Below are 22,025 nucleotides of genomic sequence, written 5' to 3' on the forward strand. Positions count from 1 at the left end.
GGATTAGAGATGCGAAGATTTTCGCTGCTATGTCAATTATTGCCACTGGTCTATAATTATTAGGATCAAATATAGACCCCTTTTTGTGTAGTGGAATGATAATTGAAGCAAGCCAGGAGTTCAGAATCTTTTTTGAACAAAAGGTTTCTCGGAACATGGTGTTAAAAATCGATGACCAGAACAACGGATCATCTTTGATCAAACACGGGGGTAAACCATCTGGACTGCACATTTGGAACCCTTCAATTTGTAAATTGCATGGAGTATATCTGTGAGTCCCCATGGACAACAATTTGGAATTAGATGACAATCAGGGGGATGTTCAAACGATCTGAATTTCTCTAGAAGAGCAAATTTAGATAGAAAAAATGCAGTCCAGGTTGAGCTAGCAATTCCCGAGTCCAATTCACGGGGTTGTTCCTTGTCTATTGATCTAATGATTTTCCAAATGTCTTTAGTCTTGCGATTACATAATACATTAACTATTTTTTGATTTAGCTTCAGCTACTTCAAGGCACAAATTTGATTTAAAGCGCATTTATAGTTTCCATGTGAACTTCACGTGATTACATTCAGGTTGTAATAGATGAACATCCCAACATTTTAGAAACTTGCTCCATACATTTCCCTTTTGTATTGCAGTCTGGAAGTATGCTGAACTGAGGGGAATTTTACTATTCGTTGTCCAAAATGATGAATTAAAGTCCCCTCCAATAAGGATTTCAGCAAAGGCTGAACTGTGGTAAGCCATAATGAGGGCATCATTTAAAATTTCACACGCTATTTCAATTGGATATCGGCAAGGGTCCCAATATAGTGAAATGATGAATATATTTCCACTATATAGGGAATCGATTTATAAATCCACCAATAAGAACAGGTCAGAGGCATATACATTGTTAATTGTGAAATTCAAATTTGTGTTAATCAGAATAGCCAACCCACCTGCAGGTCTACCCTCTGTACCTCTAGTGGCGGGATGTACACAAGGAAAAAAACATTCTAATTTGATATTAGCTACAGCCATGGTTTTCTGAACCAACAAAATGTGAGGAAGAAGTTCTTGGTTTGACTGCCTCCTCCATTTCATTAGATTCGAGAAGCCACAGCAATTCCACAACGCAACCTTGAGGTCGTGAATTTATGATGGTGCATGAGGAGCAGTGCTTTAAGTGGGCCGGGGCCTGCCGGGGCCGGGCCCCGGCAGTCTCCAGAAAGTGGGGCTGAGCCGGGGCCCAGCCGGGGCCCCCCGTCTCACACAACATTGGAGGGATGCATTATCCCGCCGCGGCCGCAGCCGCGACGGGAGATGCGCCCGTCATTATGTCGGCCAAGCTGACAGAAGTGCCAGCCAGCCACAGCGATGCTGAGGCTGGCGGCACTTCTGTCAGTTAGTGTAACTCCCTCTGATGAACCCTCATCAGGGTCATCAGAGTAAGTTACTGTCCCTTTGTTTTCCCTCCCCAGGTCACTGACCCCCGCGGGCTCAGTGATCTAATATGCAGATTAAATCACAGAGCCCGCGGGTTCGCAGAGGGTGAAAGACGCCTCGGGCTCAGTGATCTATCTGCTCATAGCAGATAGATCAGAGCCCGAGATGCCTTTCTCCGTCGGCAAAGCTTTATAAAAGATGCCTTGACCTGTGTACGTTTCAAGCCATCTTTTATAAAGGTAGATATATTTCTATGTTTATAAAAGACGGCTTGAAACGTGCACAATTCAAGGCATCTTTTATAAAGCTTTGTCGACGGACAAAGCCACCTTGCGGTTTGTTTTGTCCGTCATCAACGCTTTATAAAAGATGCCTTGAATTGTTTACGTGTCAAGCCATCTTTTAGAAACATAGAAACATTTTACAAATATCTATGTTTATAAAAGGTGGCTTGAAAAGTACACAAACCATAGTAAGGTAAACACACAAGTGTGCGTAACTTACTATGGTTTGTGCACTTTTCAAGCCACCTTTTATAAACATAGAAATAAGTAACATTGCTATGTTTATAAAATATGGCTTGAAAAGTACACACACCATAGTAGTACGCATACAAACATATAAATGCTCACATACCTTTATATATTTGTTTGCGCACCTTACTATGATTTGTGCACTTTTAGGCCACACCCACAATGAAAGCCACGCCCCCAAATGAGGGCTCCCCCTCAATTTCTTACCCCACTTAAAGCACTGATGAGGAGTAATTATATTAGCAGCTGATTTAATTAGCGGTTCAAGCCATTTTAGCCCAATCAGGGCGTTCATTAGCGCTGAGAGTTGATGCATCATGTTTTTAGGGGAATCGTTATGGCCAATTGGATTTTCGCTGTTAATGACAGCAGCTAGAACAGGAGGTGGTTGAAATTCTAAGAAGTACATTGCATCTTTGATGTTCGGGAAGACGAGCATATTAAGACCAAGTATCTCAAGATCGCTTTGATGTTCCCATATCAATTTCTCAATTATTGGTGAAAACATCTTAGACAGCATACGGTTGTTATTCTCATTTGGAAGCCAAATCCATTCAATGTCATTTGTCACTAAGCTTCGTAGCGAGGGAATCTTAAAGAGAGCATTCATTAAGAAAGATCAATTGATCCGAACAGCTCCATTGATGTTAGCATCGCTTTTCCATCCAATGATGTTTTCATCTCGTTTGGAATTGCGTGAAAGTTATGAGAGGGAATCTGGTTGGCATCCACAGAGTACGACTCCGGCTCCTTTTCGTCTTTAAAAACTTCATTACTATGTTCGACCAAGCTCAAAGGAGTCTCGTGTGGTAAATTTCCTGTTTCACGCACTTCTTGAGCCATTTTTATAGACTGTGAATTCGACTGAAGCCCTGTGACCTCCTCAAGGGGGGTTTAAGGAAGCACTGACGATGGTTGAGGCGGTACAATATACTTAGGACTATGTTCAGGTACCTGTTTTTGCTTACTGTGGATCTTTGTCTCGGCACCGGCACAATTAGAGCATGGTTCCTGAAGTGGGGACATTTTTTGATCCATTTCAACCAATGTCTTCGGATTCAAGCGGGTCTCCTCAGTAACTTGGGGAGAAGACTTTTTCCCCACAATTCCCTCTTTTTCTTAATTTTTTTCGTTTTTTTCACGAAACCATCAGATTTTTTCATTGTGATGTCAGTAAACAATGAAGTTAAATTTGGTTGTATCAACAAGGGTATGCTTAGAGTTGTATCTATTTGTATTAAAGATTTTGCATTTTTATCAAGAGTTGCTGGCTCATGAGATGTCGCTTTGGAATCTATTTTTAAGTTTGTAGTTTGGTTAGTGATTGTTTCCTGAGTGGTTAATGAGCTAATCTGTAAAGCTCTTTTACTTTCTTCATTCAACTCGCTCAAATTTAGGATTTGCTCAGAAGGTGTAGCAGGTTGAGAGCCTTTTCCAGTATTTGCTTGAGACTTTATGGAATTGGTGGTTTTGGGAGAGATCGCTTTTGCTACTTTCTCGCCTCGTGAAGGGCCCACTTTGTTTTTATGCCTTCTTTTTATGGCTTTCTGGTGGTACATTTTCGCCCTTCGTGATGTGAAGTAGAAGTTCTCTCTTGGGATTATTTCTTCTTTTTGTATTTCACGGCAGCTGTCTTTTTCAATGATATTAATAAGTATCGTCGGACTATCTGGAGTCTCCACATTCTTGTTCATGATGGGATCAGCTGCTTCTGCCATCGCAAGCATTTCAATTATTTTTTCTTTGGAATTTATCTTTACGAGAACTTGTTCGACCTGTGGAAGTCTTTCATGTTGAGCTTTTGCAACCTCTAGATAATCAATTGTCTCACTCACAGGTAAACCCCTATTAACCATCAATATATCTTCTTTACGCTGGGTTATTTGCGCGAAAGTCACAGGCACTCCTTTTAGAAGTAGGGGATCAGCCAATGTTTGTGATCCCAGGTGTTTTTTTTCCACATGCGTTGTGCTAATTAAGAGCTCTTTTTTTACAATTAAAGCAGCTCTTTCGTGACAATCAAGGTGATGTTTATGACAGGCCTCCTGAGCTAAAATGTAACCTTCTATTTTCGCTATTTCCGATGTGTTCGTGGTCAAGTCCTTTTTTATCTCCTGCAGTAGATGATGAGAGTATTCATGACCTCGATCTAATAAGCTTAGAATTCTCTTAAAGACCGCCAAATCATTGATGTTGTGATCAATGAGTTCTTCTTCATGATTTTCTTGGGATAGCGGCACATCAGGAAGATTTGAGAAATTAAATATTGGGATGGATGCATTTGCATTATTTTGTGCTGGAATTAACTTCTTAGGATTTGTTTCTGTTGAATATTTTGCAGTTGGAGAGCTGGTGGAAGGAAATTGCAATTTTTGCGCAAATTGATACTCTTTTTGATCGTGACCATGTAAGGGTCTCGATGGCTCCTTTATGTTAGATTTATGAAAGTGTACGTGTTATCGATGCATCCCATTAGTGGCTACAGGCGTTGAGGGACCCAGAGATAATCGCATTCTCTTGTCAAGATCAGCCATGATTACTGGTGCAAGCATGGAGATGTCTCCCACAGGAGAGAATTTATTTTCATGTATCTCTGCAACAGTCTTTTGATCCCAATGTAGGGTGTCATCTGTCGCAAATGAATATCTTGCTTTTTTTAAAGAGCACATTTCTGTTGAAGGTGAATTGGAATCCTGTGTTTACGGAACATAGATAGAAAAGAGGGTTTACCATTTAGGGATAGAGACAGGCTTTTCTTTTTTTTATTAGCATTTTTTGGGGATTCCATTGTGGGTTGTGTCTTGGACGAGCATTCCTTCCGCTTTTTACCATTGCTGAGGGTGGACTCCATGGAAAGCACAATTTGAGAGCAAAACAAAAAGGATTGTAGAAGACTCGTCTTTGATAATATAAAGGGGGGGTTAGATCAAGATGGAGTAGGATAACCCCTCCCGCTTCAGGTGATAGAACGATATTAAATGAAATGACCCACCCGCTTTGTCTAATTAGCTCAACCTTACTGGATTTGAGAAAGCAGGGTACACCCTTGACCCAATTACAGGTGTGCAACAGAGTAGCTTCCCAGCTATCGGCCGTGCAATTGGAAATCTTTTACACCTCTACCCCAGCGACCAGCGCCATGGACCGTGAACAGTAAACAGTACTTAGAGTACTTCACGGTGCGCGCACAGGTGCGCTGTCTTCTGTGAAATATAGCTCGTCAGAAGGGGGCATGGGCAGCAGGGGGGCGGATTCAATCAGGAAACAGGACCTTAAAATAAACCAAAGAGAAATCTGTTTCAGCAAATGGTAGCAATTGTAATGGGAAACTCTGCTTCTCAATAAAGAGGTGCACAATGTGCACAACGTGCCCAACGAGCACAACGTGCCAACAATAGTCACCTTCTTTAGTATCAATGGGCCAGGCAAAGCGGTGTTGCTTTGAAAGACGTCCTCCAGGTGAACGTTCGCAAGCACCACGAGAAGGGCACGGCAAAGCAGAAATGCGAGAGACGATGTCCAGGGACCAGCGCAATGAAGATCAACCCGTCGTACCAGTAAACAGTACTTAGAGTACTTCACAGTGCGCGCGCGGGTGCGCTGTCTTCTGGGAAATATAGCTGGTCAGAAGGGGGCGTGGGCAGCAGGTGGGCGGATTCAATTAGGAATCAGGACCTTCTTTAGTATCAATGGGCCAGGCAAAGCGGTGTTGCTTTGAAAGACGTCCTCCAGGCGGACGTTCGCAAGCACCACGAAAAGGGCACGCCAAAGCAGGAATGCGAGAGGCGATGTCCAGGCACCAGCGCAATGAAGATCAGCCCGCCGCGCCAGTAAACAGTACTTAGAGTACTTCACGGTGCGCACATTAGCTTCTCCATTTTTCCAACATTTTAGGTGACGGCACGCTGCACATATCAGCTTGTCTGACTGTTTGATCCAGAGCGCTTGCACTATTGACTGAGGCCACGCTGACAAGGAAATGTACCCTACGCACAACGCTTGCACAACGCTTGCACTTGCTACATTACACTGACAGCCTGTAAGTGAACCCCATTCATCCGTGCGAGCTGGCTCTTAGAGCTCTGTATGGACCATACTTGATTCAATTTTCAATTTTTAATTGTTATTTTTAGTTTATAATCAAGCATCTGCCCTTTTGTTTTTGCATCTCTTTCCGAATTTACTTTTGAAGCAATTGCATAGGGTAACTTCAGCTATTGTGGGTTCCAAGTGGGACAGGACATGTGGATGGCAGCACAAATGGGCCACTCTCGCCTTTAAGGTAGGCCACTTATCCTTTCCTCTAGACAGGGGGCCTATAGACATATTTCAGATATACCTCAAGTTGATGGGGTTACTAATGTTCACATCTTTTGCTCACAGTGCCTCAAAAGACCCACATCCATTTTGTGGTAACATCAGATCTAGAGTCTTTGGTCTCTCGCCATAGATTAATTCTGCCGCCCCCTGTCTCGGGGTGAGTGCTGAAAGTAAGACAGGTATCCTCAGCAGCTTTGTAGAGATGTCATCTCAAGCCCACCACCTTCTTATAAACATTTGGGTATGGTAGTGGTGCCTTTCTTTGTTCGCTTTATGTTGCGGTGGTGCACCCATACTCATGAATTCTGGGTGGTGGTTTTTCAAATTGTTTTATTTTAATCACACTCTTATTGTCTAATGTTCACCCTTCCTCCCATTCTTTTAGTAACTTGACTGTGCTGGTTCTTCATAGATTCTTTTTCTTGTTTCGGTCCTCAGGAGTCGCTGTATTCTAATTAGTCCTGAGGAAGGTGGTACATGGATTATCAACCATCGAAACGTAAAGCCCACCTTTTAAGGTACCTGAGGCTCATGGGAATGAGGCCCTGCAGTTGTTGAGCATATAACTGCGGCTCTGCGTAGACCCATGGTTTTCGATTAGGTTCACAACCAGTGTGGCTGTATGTTGACATTGCTCTTTTTATATAGTGGGTTAAAATAAATAAATACGTTTTGACAACCTAGGCCAATCCTGTGCCTTCTCATACATGTGCTTCTTTAGTCCACGCCCATCAATTCTTAGACCATGCCCACCCCTTACTACACCACACCCATCATGCTAGCCACGCCCCAAATGAGAGACTCCTCCCAATTTCTTACCCCAATTAAAGCACTGAGAAAGGGGGAGGGCAGTAACCACAAACAGGGAGGCAGCCCTAAACTAACAGCAGAGCAGCCCTTGTCCCCTTGATGGGGCCGGCCTAGCGGGTGAATGCCCAAACTGATAAGTGCCGAGCCCGGCCCGGCTCTTACTAGTACCATGGCGTGATCAGATGAGGTGACGTTTACAGTAGTGTAAGACTCTACCCTTGTAGTCTCATTATAAAGGGGCTACCCGGTCAACCTAAAGACACAGGTGAACAATATTAGCAAAATGCATATGGAATTTATTTAATGAGATCGGTTTCCTGACAAGTAGCGTAGCCAAGCTAGATTCTTATATAGGCTAAGCCGTTTTTCTTTCGCTGGTAAATAAATATTGAAATTGATGTGAGAGTACCCTACATAGTGGTCCCCTAGCTTGTCAGGGGGATACAGATGGTAAAAAAAATGGCAAATGTCTTATCAATTTAACAGTACATAGTGAAAAGTGAAAGAAAAGTAGAATAGAATTTGTGTTAAAGGAATTAATAATTGTCAAGCCTTTATAATGTGTCGAATCACCATTGTAGTGGTCTCAAAGCACCCATTCTTCTCAGAGCGTATTTGCATATTGGGTAGGAGGATCATCAGAGCTTAGTCTGCTAGAGGAAAATGAACATAATGGAGGGAAGATGGGAGAAAAAAGATAGAAAGAGAAAGGAGTAAAAGGGAAATGGAAGGAAGCTTGAACTGTATGAAAACATGAATAGTAAGGATGTGAGTATGAAAATCAGGGAGAGGTCACTACCACTACGTCTAGTAATATTCAAGTAAAGTAACTTTTGTTAGGAAAAGTAATGTAGGAGCGTCATAGAACCCTAAGCCAGCACTGCTGAGTACACGTAACATGGAAGAAAAGACCAAAGCCAATAAACCTTGAATACTATGAGCTCACTTATGAGGTCGACAAAGCAAATGCAAATTCAATGCCAATACTGTATCAATCAAAACATATAATTTCAAATAGGTCTCAGGATGCAATGTCGAGAAAAAATAATATTAGTCAACAATATTAAGCATATAGAGAGGCACAGAGTTGAACAGCTACAAAGGGCCAATGAATTTCGGAGCAAACATCCATCTCAGAGCCAATCTGCAATGAACACAAAGAAAAGAACTACTAAAGTGATCCTTTCAAGAGGAAAAAACATATCAAGAACTGAGTAATCAAAAAACATACATGTCACTCAAAATAGAACACATCTATGAGTAGAAATAGAGAAAGATTACTCAAAGACTGAACAATAATAAGAGAAAGTCAAGGGCAAAAAATGTCATTCAAAAAGGTACCTGTGGGGTTTAGAAATGAAGTGGGTAATCCAGTTAATGGACTGTGAAACAAACTGAAAAAGTGAAAAAATGAAAACCCAAAAAGTTATGGTCAAATCACCTCTGCACTTTAAAAAGAATATCTCCAGCAAACTATGGAAGGTGACTTGCTGAACTCAAGTTATCTACGGATGTGGATAAAAGAACGCTCCTCCAGCACACATGGATGGTAAACAGTACGCTCCTGGGGGACATGGCCAGCAGCCATGGAGTAGAGTTGTGTCTCCTGCATGATCCGTCCAATGATTTATCGCCCGAGTGATTATATGGGGAAATCCAGATATATTGTCAAGCGGAGCTGTTCAAGAGCTGCAGGGTGTAGCCTTGCAGCTCCGCGGTGTGTAGAGGCGGAGAAATAGCCAGTTGCCCATGGGGCACGGCAAGCCTGTCATGGCACCCACAGCCTGATGCCAGGAGAAGTGAGTGGCATCAGCTGCAGCAGAGTCGTGTTGTGGGGGATCCAGGCCGCACAAGGAACTGTCGGCTTTGCGGCAAACATTGAATGGGAGATGCGCTGGTACCGACAATTAGCACAGCAGGAGCCGCTGCAACACCGAAGAGTGACACAGAGCGGATCAGCGGGAGGGAGGGAGCAAGCTCAGTTGTAATCCAAGGTGAAGATCACAAACCTCCATAGGGAAGCGCTGGACTGAAATGCCAGCCAGAGGGGGACCTTGTAGCTGCGCCGCGTGGAGCAGCCGGAGCGAGCGGGAGCAGCTTGAAAACCGAGGACTAAAGACGCTTAGCCCATCACCCATCAAGAGAACCGGTGAAGGGTTTTATGGACGGCCTGGCGGGGGGGTGTTGCTGGTGAGCTGGGGACCCTCTCCTATGGGTTGAAAGGATCAGCTGATTGAGCTAGGCTGAAGGGCCTTAAGCACCAGCGTGACCCAGGAGCAGAGCTCCTTGGAGTAGAGGGGGTGCTCTGAGGGGAGTTGATCTTGGCCAAAGACTCGGTAATCCATGAGAATCTGAGTGACAAAGGGCCTTGCCGGTTGCATTTGATAGAACATTTGGATGAGGCCTCTGGATTGGGGGTTGGGGGATGCAGTCTAAGGGCATCCTGGATGTACCTTTGGGGGGGCCTGAAGTATTCACAGACATAGATTGCATCCGCAGCCCCAGTGTCAATGTGCCCTGGGGCTGGATGGTGGAACGCACACCTCTTTGGGGCAAGGGACTCTTGGCTGTGCACTGAGCTTGACCTGTGACTCAGTGGCGCCCGGTGGCCCTGAGCTGTGGACCACCTTCTTCCTGGTGGCTCACCAACATTAAGCCCTACCTGGCCAGTGACGCCTGCAGCGCAGAGTGCGGGTCGTTTACAGGAGGAGAACACAGGTATGTTGTGGTACTGGTGGGGCACAGTGGATATTATCCTGCGGCTGGAGGTTTTAGAGGGCGTGCTAGGCCCGGTTCCAACATTGACACTACTTGCTGGGGGCCTAGATGTGTGCACCCACCTTTTCCCTGATACTGCGGTGGGGGTTTTGCGGGAGTGCTGGAGCATCCTGATTGGCAGTGAGTAAGGACACCCGAGTAGGAAAGGGTCTGCTACCTTTTGCAGCCCCACTGTCAGCGGGGGTTGATCTTGACAGGCTGAGCCTCCAAGTGTGAGACTGAGGGGGCGTTGTGGGATGGAGCAAAAAGATATTGACTCTCGGTGTGACCTTTGGGCATGCCACAATGAACATGCCAGATAAGCAGCACAAGGGGAAGTCCAGGCAGACCATTATGAACGCCCTTGCACATAAGGGTGAGGGGAACAGCACAGCACAGGAAGAGGGCAGTGCTGTGCAGATGTTAACAACCCAGGCAGCACAGACAGAGGAGAGCCAGATCTTGAAAGCCATTGCTGTGCTCTAGACTACATTAGAGAGGAAGATCGATGAGATCAAAATAGAAGTTGTTCTGTTACTTTACTTTACTTTACTTTACTTTACTTTACTTTACTTTACTTTACTTTACTTTAATAAATGTATTATATGCAGCCATGGACCCTTGGGCCTAAGGGTGCAACAAGACGAAACAACAAACAATAGTCGGGGTCCGTAAGAATATACAGATAACGAGTTCATATAAGGTCATGATCCTAGTTTCCTAGGCAAACAGAAGGGTCTTCAATTTCCTTTTGAATATATCTATTGATTTAATGCCTCTTAGCTCCAATGGAAGGTCATTCCATGCCTTGGCGGCATTTGCAAAAAAGGCTCCATTAGAGACCTTCACAGTTCTACATCTAGGGATGGTTAGATCATTCTGATTACTAGATCTCAGTGATCTGCCACAGGTTTTAGTGACCAGAGGTTCTTGGAGATATACAGGCATTTTTCCTTGTCTGCAATTTTGTGTAATAGCCAAGATTCGAAAAAGAATTCTAGACTCGACCGGTAGCCAGTGAAGCGCATGTCTTGCCGCAGTGTCATGGTCTCTACGAGCGAGCCCCATCACCAGCCTTAGGGGTCAATTCTGGGAGACTTGTACCCTATTGCGAACAGCTTTGTCAATACAGATTAATATACTGGAACAATAATCAACTACTTACATGCAGTTTCACGGTGAGGTGCGGATCGAATATTACCACCAATGTTTTAACTTTCTTAAGCAAAATAATTTTAGCAACTCCTAAATAGAAACTTTCATAAGTGGAACCCAGTTTCTGTAGCATGTGGGGTGAACCAATCACCAGCAGCTCTGTTTTTTCTTTATTTAGAGCCAGCTTGTTAAGGATCATCCATGTCTCAATCAAGGCATAGGTCTTGTTTATCGCTACTTCATCCAGGTCATAATTACCAGACAAAGGGATAACGCACTGCGTATCGTCGGCATAGTTTGTAAATTTCATGCCCTCATGAGCTAACATGGCAAATAAAGGGACAGTAAATATGTTGTACAAACAGGGCGAAGTACATGCTCCTTGTGTTACCCCCAAACCAATGTCGATGGGAACAGATTCAGCATCCTTGAAAAAGACCCTACTTTCTCGGTTAGCGAGAAACAAAGTAATCCTTTGGGAGACTAAGGGTGAAAAATTAGCAATCTCCTTCAACCTGGTGGACATGATGGAATGGTCCACCAGGTCGAAAGCCACCGAAAATCAAGTAACATCAATAAGGAAGCTTCATTCTTGTCCATACGAGCTAATAACTTGGATTTTAGCCCTAGAAGAGCTGTCTCTGTTCCGAAACCCACCCGAAAGCCCGACTGATGATCATTTAAGAGGGGATGACCTTTTAAATGCGCAGATATTTATTCGTAGGCCACTTAGGTCTAAGATTTTCAAGAGAAAAAAGGTGTTTGTAATGGGCCTGTAATTATTAGGCAGATCGGCTGGCAAACAAGTTTTTTTTAGTATAGGCATAACCCAGGCCTTTTTTCAGATCCTGAGGAACAGTCCCAGTTTCCAGTGAAGCATTAATACATTTGCAAATTGCGTCTAGCAGTGTGGGAGGGCAGGTTTTAATGATCATGGCCGTATGGACATCGTTTTTACATTTAGTAGTCTTTAGTTGTTTAATTATTAGGGCCAATTCATTTACAGAGAAGGGGGTAAAGTTGAAAACAGGAATAGAGGGGCATCTCTCAAAAGACCAACCCATTTTCTCAACCTCATTGTCCACTAGGTTGTTATTATTCTTGGCAATGTCCTCTCTGATGGTATGAAGCGTGTCTTGCAGAGCCTGCTGCATCAGTTCACACCAAGCACATTATCTTTAGTAATCCGTTCTGGATCAGTATGACTCGTAGATTCCTTCTCCATTAAGATATAAAAAAGTTACCTAGTGCGCTCCTTGTTCTTCCTGCTGTTCTTCTGTATATGCGCCTGGGGTGAGGGGGCAGGGGTTTGATCTCGATTTTCCCTCTTCAGTCCCCCCTCTGGTCGACTTTGTCGACCACACCACCAAGCAACATTCACCTCCTTCCGGTCTGCATATCTTTGTCAATTCTTTGAAGTGTCCATAATTGTTCACATTGTTGTTGATGAAAGGTACATATAGGAGTGTTCTCGTTCTGTGTTCCACCACACTCACTTCCCTTCATACTTCCTCTGATCACAGGGAGTGTCCACCTTTATTACTGCTGGAACCATGTCGCACACTGCTATCTTCTCCCTTAGTCCGGCTCTTCCTTTCATCATGTCCCTTATTTCAATTCCGATGTCTTCTTCTGTTGTTCTCTCACATCTTGCAACGTATCTTGATCTTGCACAATGATGCTGCGCTCTGTAGTAGTGCTTCCGTTACCACCTTCAATCGACCAGCCAGTCATGATGTCATCCATAACCATGCAAGCACTAACCAGTTCTTGTCTTTCTCTGTTCAGATGCATTTTTCTGCTGAGCATTCTTTTGTGTGCTGGTACTTCATCCTATGTTGCTTCTGTCCCGCACGACAAGTAACCCCCCCCCTGTTTTCACTACTCTGTCTGTTTCTCTTCTTCCGTTGTTTTCCATCTTGGTGAATGTGTCATTCTTCACATCTTCCTTGGACATCACCAACAAGGGCATGCTGATGCGCACCAACGAACAGTCTCCTCCCCAATTCGATGGTAGTTTCTCTTGAGCTTTAGATGCATGTGCTCAATAGTAGTCCATAAGCAGTGATGTTCCTGCTCTCATCTCCCTACTTATCTCAACCTTCTTTCATCCAGCATGATTGTCCACTTCTTGTCACTGTTGTGCTGGTAATAGAAGGCTGGTACCTTCACAGTATACGTCCTTCTTCATTCTCCACCAAGTGACCATCTTCGCTCTTTTGTCTCACTCCGTTAGGCACTTATCATATTTTTGTCTCTTTTTTTTAAATTTAATTTTCTTCTCTCTTTTGGTTTTTCTTTCTTCTTTTATTATTATTTTTTTTCTTTTGTTTTTTTTTCTCTTGCAGCTTGCTCACTGGTGCATTTGCTCATTGTTTCTTCTCTCTCTGGTCACTTTCCACATACAGTTGTTCTCCAAATAGCTGCTTTATGTAATCATCTTCCATAGGGGATTACCGCCCCTTTTTTTACCCCCCCCTTTTTTTTATCAATCTCAATGTTGCTGTCTTCCCTTGCAATCTTCTTAACACCTTGGGATACATGGGCGTCGTGCTCTGCTGTAGTAATTTCTGTTGTAATCAATTCTCTCACGGCATATGTTAAAGAGCAGTCAGGACAGCTCTCTCCAGTGGTGTCCCTACCAATTTTGTACATGTGTGCATGTTGTTGGTCACTTCTGCTATGTGTGTTATGTGTATGTTTTACTCCCTTTGTGTCTGCCCTTACCTCTCCTTACTTTAGCAGCAGCTTTTCCTCACCCACTGACGCCGTAAGTCTTCCTGCTTAGGTTAGGAAATGTTAGCAGGGGATACAGCGGTAATGCTCACTATTACATATAATTTTCAAATTACCACCCCCAATATTTTGTTCATCATTAATAGTCCCATCGTGAAGGTAAAAGTCCTTATTTGCTTGCCCATAACCACTTACGCTGCTGTTTCCTTGCAGCTGATGAGATGATGAAGTTGCCTGCCTGAAAATCGCAAGAAAGGCGTTAATACGTTAGTACTTGTTAGTAACCTCAAGCTCCGCGAACTAAACAATCACTAAGGGCAAAATGAAACCTCCCCCTGGACATTTCGTGTTTTCAAAATTCCTGAATACGGGTAGGGAAAATCTTGGGCTGTTTATTCAATGGAAGCAAGGAAATATACTTCAGGGAAACTTGCTCTAAGGGGTCTGAGGTTCCTACGATGGTTTAATGAGTAGGCCTCAGGGTTACTAATGGAAGATAACATTAAGGAAATTTCCTACACATTTCTAACAGCATACATACGCAACAACCTGCGTGTGCGGGGAAAAGAGAAGGAACAAAACAGTGGTACAGCTGTAGGTGCACAAAATGTAATATGAAACTCAATTAAACTTTGGACATGCGTGTGTCGGTCCCTATTCTGGTTGCTAGTGTGCGTTGGACCAAAGGATGGCCATGTTTCCCTAACTCAGGAGTGTTCGTGCTCTTTTGCAGTTCATGTAAATCTTTTGCGTTGGCCCTGTTGATCGTTGCTCCCTCGTTGCCAGGGTGGCCACCGCTTTGTAGGGCTTGACGCCTCACACATCTAACAAAGTCTGTCAGGAGGGGAAAATGTCCCACTGTAGTCCGTAGCCATTGGGTGTTAGTTGTCCGTTGTCTTCAGGCCTGCCCTGGGTCCTTTATATCTGGCGAGAAATGAAATGGAAGCGCTTGAGACCTGAGCATTTACATATTCTTCAATTTCTTGACCTAACCTCTCTGCACTACTCTTGCACTATTCAGTGTCCTAGTGGGAGGAGCCAATGGTACATTTATGCACCATCCTGTCACCACCTGGTGGCATTCAATGACGGTCTGACCGTAACTTGTTGCACTATTCGAAATGTACCCGGAAAATGGGTAGGCACTTAATTTATGTGAAGATACTCATTACACACTTGGATCATACATACGCAATTTAGGTGCTAGTGTACAAATGGGCCTTTGGATCTTTATATTTACTGTGCTTTTGTTGTAAGATATTTATAGTGCATGCCTTTGTCCCGTGGGGCATCAGGCACTGACAAGCTAAACAGGGAAACATCAGGGTGGTAAATTTGTCGTATAGGGTGGCTGTGTTTCTAAATTAAGTGGACCATGTTACTTAGTTAAGATAATCGCAGGGTTTTTAAATCTTTTTTTCTATGGATCCTCTCTCAGCTTTTCAGGGCGTGTCTCACAGTGAACTGCAGGCACTTTAAGCTGGTACTAATAAAATTTGCTACCAATTATTCGCTACCTGTCCCTCCCCCCTCTTTGTATTTATTTATTTATTTATTTATTTATTTACTTCCTCTTTTCTTTCAAACCCAACCGTCACAATTTACTCCCATTCTCTCCATCCCACCCCATGTCCACTTTTTAAACCCTACCTACTCTGTTAATTACTCATTTAGTCTAGTATTTTATTACTCCACTACTGTAATTACTGTTACATTTAAACAATATATTTCTCCCCCCCATTATCTGCTCTCAAATTTTAATACAGGCATTATTCTCCAGTTCGTGCAGCAATGACCTCTTTCCCTATGTGTGTTGGCTAATGCATTTGTGACAGTGCTGTGTTCAAAAGCGCTAGTGGCATTACTACATGCACTGTGGTATTTTGTCGCCAAATTGAGTCTGTTGGGAACATGGGTCATCCACCCTTTACCTTTATTTCTCTCCTCCCGTGGTGAACTGTCAATGAAATGTACGCCCCCCCTCAAGTGCACCTTCCTCCACCTTGTGTGTCTCAGTTAATTGTTGTGTTATTCGTGTATGCATGTGCCCAGTCTCCTTGCTGAAAGATGTGTGCTCAGAAAGTAGCTAAATGTACTCTCTTGTTATGCGCTATCTCTATGCACCCCCCTCTGTACCGTGCACCCCCACTATTCTTAAACAATCTTCCTTACTTTCAACATGTGTATGGCTGGTGTTTAACAAGTTATGGCTTTCTCTATTAATAAGGTGGTCATATCTACATCGCTCGTGATGTCTCAAATGTCTCTTCCCTAATGCATTGCCTAGTCGCCCCACTGTCACCCAGAAAAGAAAATATTTTGATACCTATCACCACCCCTATGCAATTGTCCTCTGCATTATTGAGTGTGCGTGAGTGTGTGTGTCGGCGTGCGTCTCGCCCGCTCTGTCGGGGAGGTGGAGAATGAGTGTGTGTGGCAGAGTGAGTCAAATCAAGTTTGTTTTGGGCTGTCCTATTAGGGGTATAATGTCAATCTATGTCCTTTGAAAGGTTTGTTCCCCATCAGGAAGACCCCTCCCAGTCATGTAACCGGTACCGTTGCTATTGTGTCAGTGTTCTGTATGGGTGCTTACTGCTGTGCAGTGCCCCTGGGTTGTGATTCTTGTCAGTCCTGGGGTAGTGGTGCTGTCATTTGTTGTGTCTGTACATGTAGTGGTGACAGTGCCTGCGTTGGTGCTTGTGGTGTCTGCTGAAATGATCCCGTCCTGCCCCATGTATCCTCCCCACATGGGCGGTGCATATTGTGGTGGTTGTTGACACTGCTATTGTGATGCTTGTGCGTGTGTGTTGAGGCTGTTTTTAACTGCCCCTCCCATTGCATACTTTAATAATTTATTTGGTGCCTACTTGTCCTCATCTGCCTTTCTCTGCCTCTGCCGTTTGTTTTTTTTTTTAACCGTCTTCTCTTGCCACAATCTACAGTGCACACAGTCAATGTCTAGCATGCTATCCTTCCTTCCTCCCTTCCATAACCCCATGCATGCTGCACCACCCTTACTGATCCTCTAACATGTTTGGCTGTGCTGTCTCGTTCAGTCCTTCTCTAATCCTCCAATCCATTTCTTCCCTTTCCAGTTCCCCCTCTCCGTTGCTATTGTTACTCCTTGCACCTCCCCTGTTATCTTCCCTTTAAATTTGATTCCTCTGTACCTGTGCCTTCAAATCTGCTTCCATGCACTGCAGCCCTCCCTCGCTCCTGTACTGCTAGGGGGTTGTTCTGCACCTTCCTGTTTGTTCTTTGTAGTGTATTGTGATTGTGTGTGTGTGTGGTGTTTAAATGTCCTTCTGCTGTTTTCAGTTCTCTCATGCAATTCATTCCTTGCTTACCATCTGTGTCATCAAATATTACACTCCCGGAGGTGCAGAAGTGTGAGTCCCCTCTTCCCTCTGCTCGTGCTGGTTCAGCGTCTGCTGACGCCTCGCCACTTCCCTTCCCTTCTTGCACACCATTCAACTGTAGCCAGGTGCTTTTTCCCCAGCTTTTTTCCTGTGTAAGTGCTATGCATGTGTGTCATTAGCGATTGCTGCACGCTTCTGGAGAAGCTGCCTATGGGCAGCCATGGTCGAATTTGTTTACCTTCAGTACTTTTGAATCTTTGCACACTATGTTTTACTAACTTATTTTGGCATGGAAGCTGTGTGCTACACAACAGGTGAAGGGGAGTCATTTCTCTATTGTGTGATACATTTTACCTCACCTCAGTTTGAAAATTTCAATAGTCCGCTATTCAGGGAGCAAAAGTTAGAAGATAATTGAACATATATTCAATTTCTGTGAGCCTTCTTGGCTCAGCACCTTAGCCAGTGCACTCCACGTGCAGCCCATCTTCACCAAACCATTGCCTTCTCCGGCACACCCCCATAATCTTGCGCATGTGTCTTCCAGACACCGCCTCTGGGTCACCTCTTCTTCTTTTCCAAAACCACACCACCATCTCCTCACCATCAAAATCAGTATCCTATGTATCAATCTAAAGGTGACATCACCAAACTAAAAACACAGTGCAAATGAACAGACACATGTGCATACACAGAACAATAACCCATTTCTCCCAACCCCACAAAAATCCCAAAATAAAACCCCACAATCCCCACAGCTGTCTTCCTGTCTCAGCTGGAACAAGGTAAACCACAATAAAAACTCTTATAATTGGACTGCGCACGCTGCGTCGCCTCGTGTGTGATACGCTCCTCACCAGGGGACCTTAACCAGCCAACTATCTTCCACACTCGGGAACAATCTAGCTACCACCTGAGGGGAAACATCATCCACTCACTGAACTAAAATGCTCAATTAGCAGGGAACCTCATCTACTCATTGATCTATAACGTCAATTCATAGGAAATCCAGACCCCCGGACATGAAATCGCCATCCACACCAACCAGTCCTATATGTGGGGAGTCACTACTCCACCCAATAGGCTCAAAAACACAAGAAGGGACCACTGCCACCGCCCCAGTCCCACCTACAATTCACGTGCCGATCACCACCAATTTGCTGAATTTTGCGACAATGTACAATCTCCCACCACCCAATTTACAGTGCCTCCCCCAGTTTCTACCCAAACAAAAGAACTTAACACTTCTGCAACACACTGATCAACAATGCATCATAATACTTTAAACATTTCCCCCCCCTCAAAGCCCATGTTGCTGGTTGACTTACATTTCCTATGCTGCAGTGGCACTTGCTCTGCTACTGGACACCCCCTCAAGGCACTTCACCGGACCCCTTCTTCTGCAGGGCTCTCACCTGCCCTCAAGCGGGGTATTTCCAAGTGGCCCCGATGCCTTTAGCCGGTTACGCGTTTTCCGGTGGTCTTCAGGTTCAGGCGATTGTCCCACAGCTTACTTGAGCCGGCGGCAGGGAGTGCAGTTCAACGCAGGGCTTGCGCAGGCAGTGCTCATTCACCCATGTTACAATGAGCAATGAGCCTCACAGAGGGCACCAACTTGTTGGGGAGAAGCTGGACCCCCACCAGGGCTGTGGGGGGCCAGCAGCCATACCCTCACCAGCTATGGGAGACCCCAACACCTCCCATATGGCCCCCAGAAATGCAACAGAGACCCCAGCAGGCAGCAGCATGTTCCAAACTGCGTTTATTTCTGGCCAGCAAAAAAGAAAAAAACACGCAGAGCGTCGTGCACATCGAGAGTTCAGGCGCCGTCTCCCCCGGGGCTGGCTTGCAAGCCAGCTTTGTAATCACACTGCAGGCTGACCTCACAGAATTGGATCAGCTCCCAGAAACCTATCTCCTCCAGTTATTGGCTGCTAAGTAATAGGTTACCTATGTAGCCCTTATAGAGAGCCTGATAATTGGACATTAGAGTTTTGGGTCAGTGGGTTGGTTTAGCTGTGCCAGCCCACCATTACCTAATTCTAGCTTGTTGCATTATGAATTTGTTCCCATAACTTTTTAGCTGAAGCAAGCATTTTGCACCTGAGCTCTGAGCGCTCATTGGCTAGGGCTGAGCCATTCTTGTTACAATTATGTTTCAAATGTTGTGCGAGTCTTTGCGAAGATGTCTTTCTTTCCCAGAAAGAAAAGAAAAAAACACACTGGGTTGCCGTGGCTTACTCGCATTAGTGGAGAATTAAAACATGTTTGTCTGCAGAAAGCAATGTTATCTGACTGCGCGACCTTGGCTGCTCGTGGGTTTGCGAGGAGTATTGGTGAAGGCATCTGCAGCTAGTGTTCAGTGAGAGAAATGAACTTGGCTGTAATTTTCCTGAAACATGGCTTTACACTGTGCAATTAGACCATGTTAATTCATATAGGCATTTGCAAGCCTTTAAACAGGGATTTTTGTGTTTGTAGATTGTGATATTGCTGCATTGATTGTAATGTAGCATGGAAGTTACACTGTTGGTGAAGTGGGTGTCTTTCAGCATATTTGTCACCCATGGGTGCGCTGGGGCCTGGTTCAAATGATAAGTGTGCTCCTTGTTCTTCCTGCTGTTCTTCTGTATATGCGCCTGGGGTGAGGGGGCAGGGGTTTGATCTCGATTTTCCCTCTTCACCCTCGTCACTACATAGGAGCTATGCATTATCATTTCCAATTTCAGCATGCTCCTCTCAAATTTATTTCTATTACATCTGACCTCACACATTTTATTTTCCACATGTGGGTCGCTTACTCCAACATGGCTTCCCATTGCCTTGCAAAGATGTCTTCAACATTCTAGCTGACGATATTTCAGCTCAAATCGAGCCACGTCCCCTTTTCACATCTGATTGCCATTGACAACCACAACAAGTTTAGACGCGGACACACAATTTTGGCACCGGCAGCAAGGGAAGCTATGTATGGAGGGTGGGGTCAGGGCGAAGTTATGAGCCAGTTAGTATGGCTACCATAGAAGACTGACCCCCACATTTTTTTAAATGTTTTAAAATGCTTTATTTGTTTTTAGTACAAAGACCTTTACAAATATTTAAAAAGAAAATTCAAATAAAAACATCTAACAGAATAACCAAATCCTAAAATAGGTTTTCAACAGGTTTACAGCCTAAACAAAACCAGCAATAGACTATTCAATTTAACATATGCAACATGTTATTTATTGTTGGCTCACTCTATCGAGTTCATTTGCAATAACATTTACCAGCCGTACAGTCTTAAGTATGGAAGCATTAGTAGTTCCCCACATACATTTTAGCCAAATCCAATTTCTGGCTAAGACGGAATTTGCCTGTAAAAATGAATTCATTATTCTACAGCGATCATTTTCAAAATATGTAGAATAGATAAAACGATGTTTAAGCCATTCCTGAGTTAGTTTACAGAATCTGCATAACTCATCCCTCCTGTCTGATTTGTGTTCATCCCAATGTTTCATTCTCACCCTAGTATGGAGCAAATCTAGTCTGAACAGCATGTATGTTCTACAGACCTGTGAACAAGGACACAAATTTATATATGCAAGGCGAGGGATTGCTTATGGCAGAATTTAGAATATTCTGCAAATGAAGGATAACTTTGCATTTGCAAGCAACAATCCACCCAGTCATATGCAAAAAAAATGTTCTTGAGCTTTGCTTGAAACAGTTCTAGATCTTCAACAGACATATTGATTTTTCCAACAAGGACAGCACACGCCCTTTGTACTGTACCAGAGAAGGGAGGTTATTACTGACCAGCATGTGATGTAGACCCATGTACAAAGAATTCTTGGGAGGAAACATCATTTTGGAGAAATTGGAAAGTAGACGCCAATTATATCTAACCGATAGTGAACCGAGGCCTAATTCCTGCCTAAGAATTGCATTTGGCATAGATACAGGTAGTCCCAGTGTGTACTTCCAGATGGAGCCTTGGATTTGATCTAAAAGGGGACCAAGATCGTAGAGAAACAATTACACTCCATAAAGCATAATTGCCTCAACTTTTTTCTGGTAGAATTCCAGTAAAGGGATTAGCGAAAACTTGCAAATTTTGTAAAGCAAGATTTTCATTTGGCCCTTCAGAGGAAGCAATTTTACCATGAGAAGTTCTTCATTCTTTTATAAGACATATTATTCGTCAAAATTAGCCCTAGATAGGGTAGGTTTATGTATACAGCCATTGGTAAGGCATCAATAGTCCAAGAGAAGTGCCAGACTTTTTTCTTGTTACAAAATACAATTATGTTTGATTTCTGAGGATTTACAGTTAAATTGTTGGTGTTGCAATACTGTAGAAAACTTTCCAATTTCATTTGAAGTCCTGCTTGAGTTCGATCAAACAGCAGGATATCATCCGAATATGCTAACCAAGATAGGGTAAGAGACCCTATGCGAGCGGCAAAAGATTTATCAGGGTTCCATATCTCGTCTATGTCTGCCAAATAGAGGTTGAAAAGAATGGCTGCAAGATTGCAGCCTTGTTTGACACCAGTCAAGCTTAGTGTAGCCTCAGTAAGTGATCCTTCGCGATTGATACCGCTTTAAAGTTCATGTGAAAGTGGAGCATTTCTACTAAAGTGATCAAATACTGAGGGTAGTTAGCTTTGCGCATTTTTTGCCAAAGTATGCCTCTCATAACACAATCAAAGGCTGCCTTTAGATCGAGTGAAGCGACAAAAATGAGACTTTTGTCAGAACAATTAGCATAAGCAATAATGTGGGCAAGAATGCAAGCGTTAAGAGGGGTGCCCATATCTTTTCTGAACCCTACTTGTGCAGTGCTTAGACAAGCGTTGTTAAGAGTGAAAGATTCCAGCTCTTACAGGATTAGAGATGCGAAGATTTTCGCTGCTATGTCAATTATTGGTACTGGTC

Source organism: Ambystoma mexicanum, chromosome 5q (assembly GCF_040938575.1).
Source record: "Ambystoma mexicanum isolate Mex_15411 chromosome 5q, UKY_AmexF1_1, whole genome shotgun sequence".
In the NCBI taxonomy this organism is placed as follows: Eukaryota; Metazoa; Chordata; class Amphibia; order Caudata; family Ambystomatidae; genus Ambystoma; species Ambystoma mexicanum.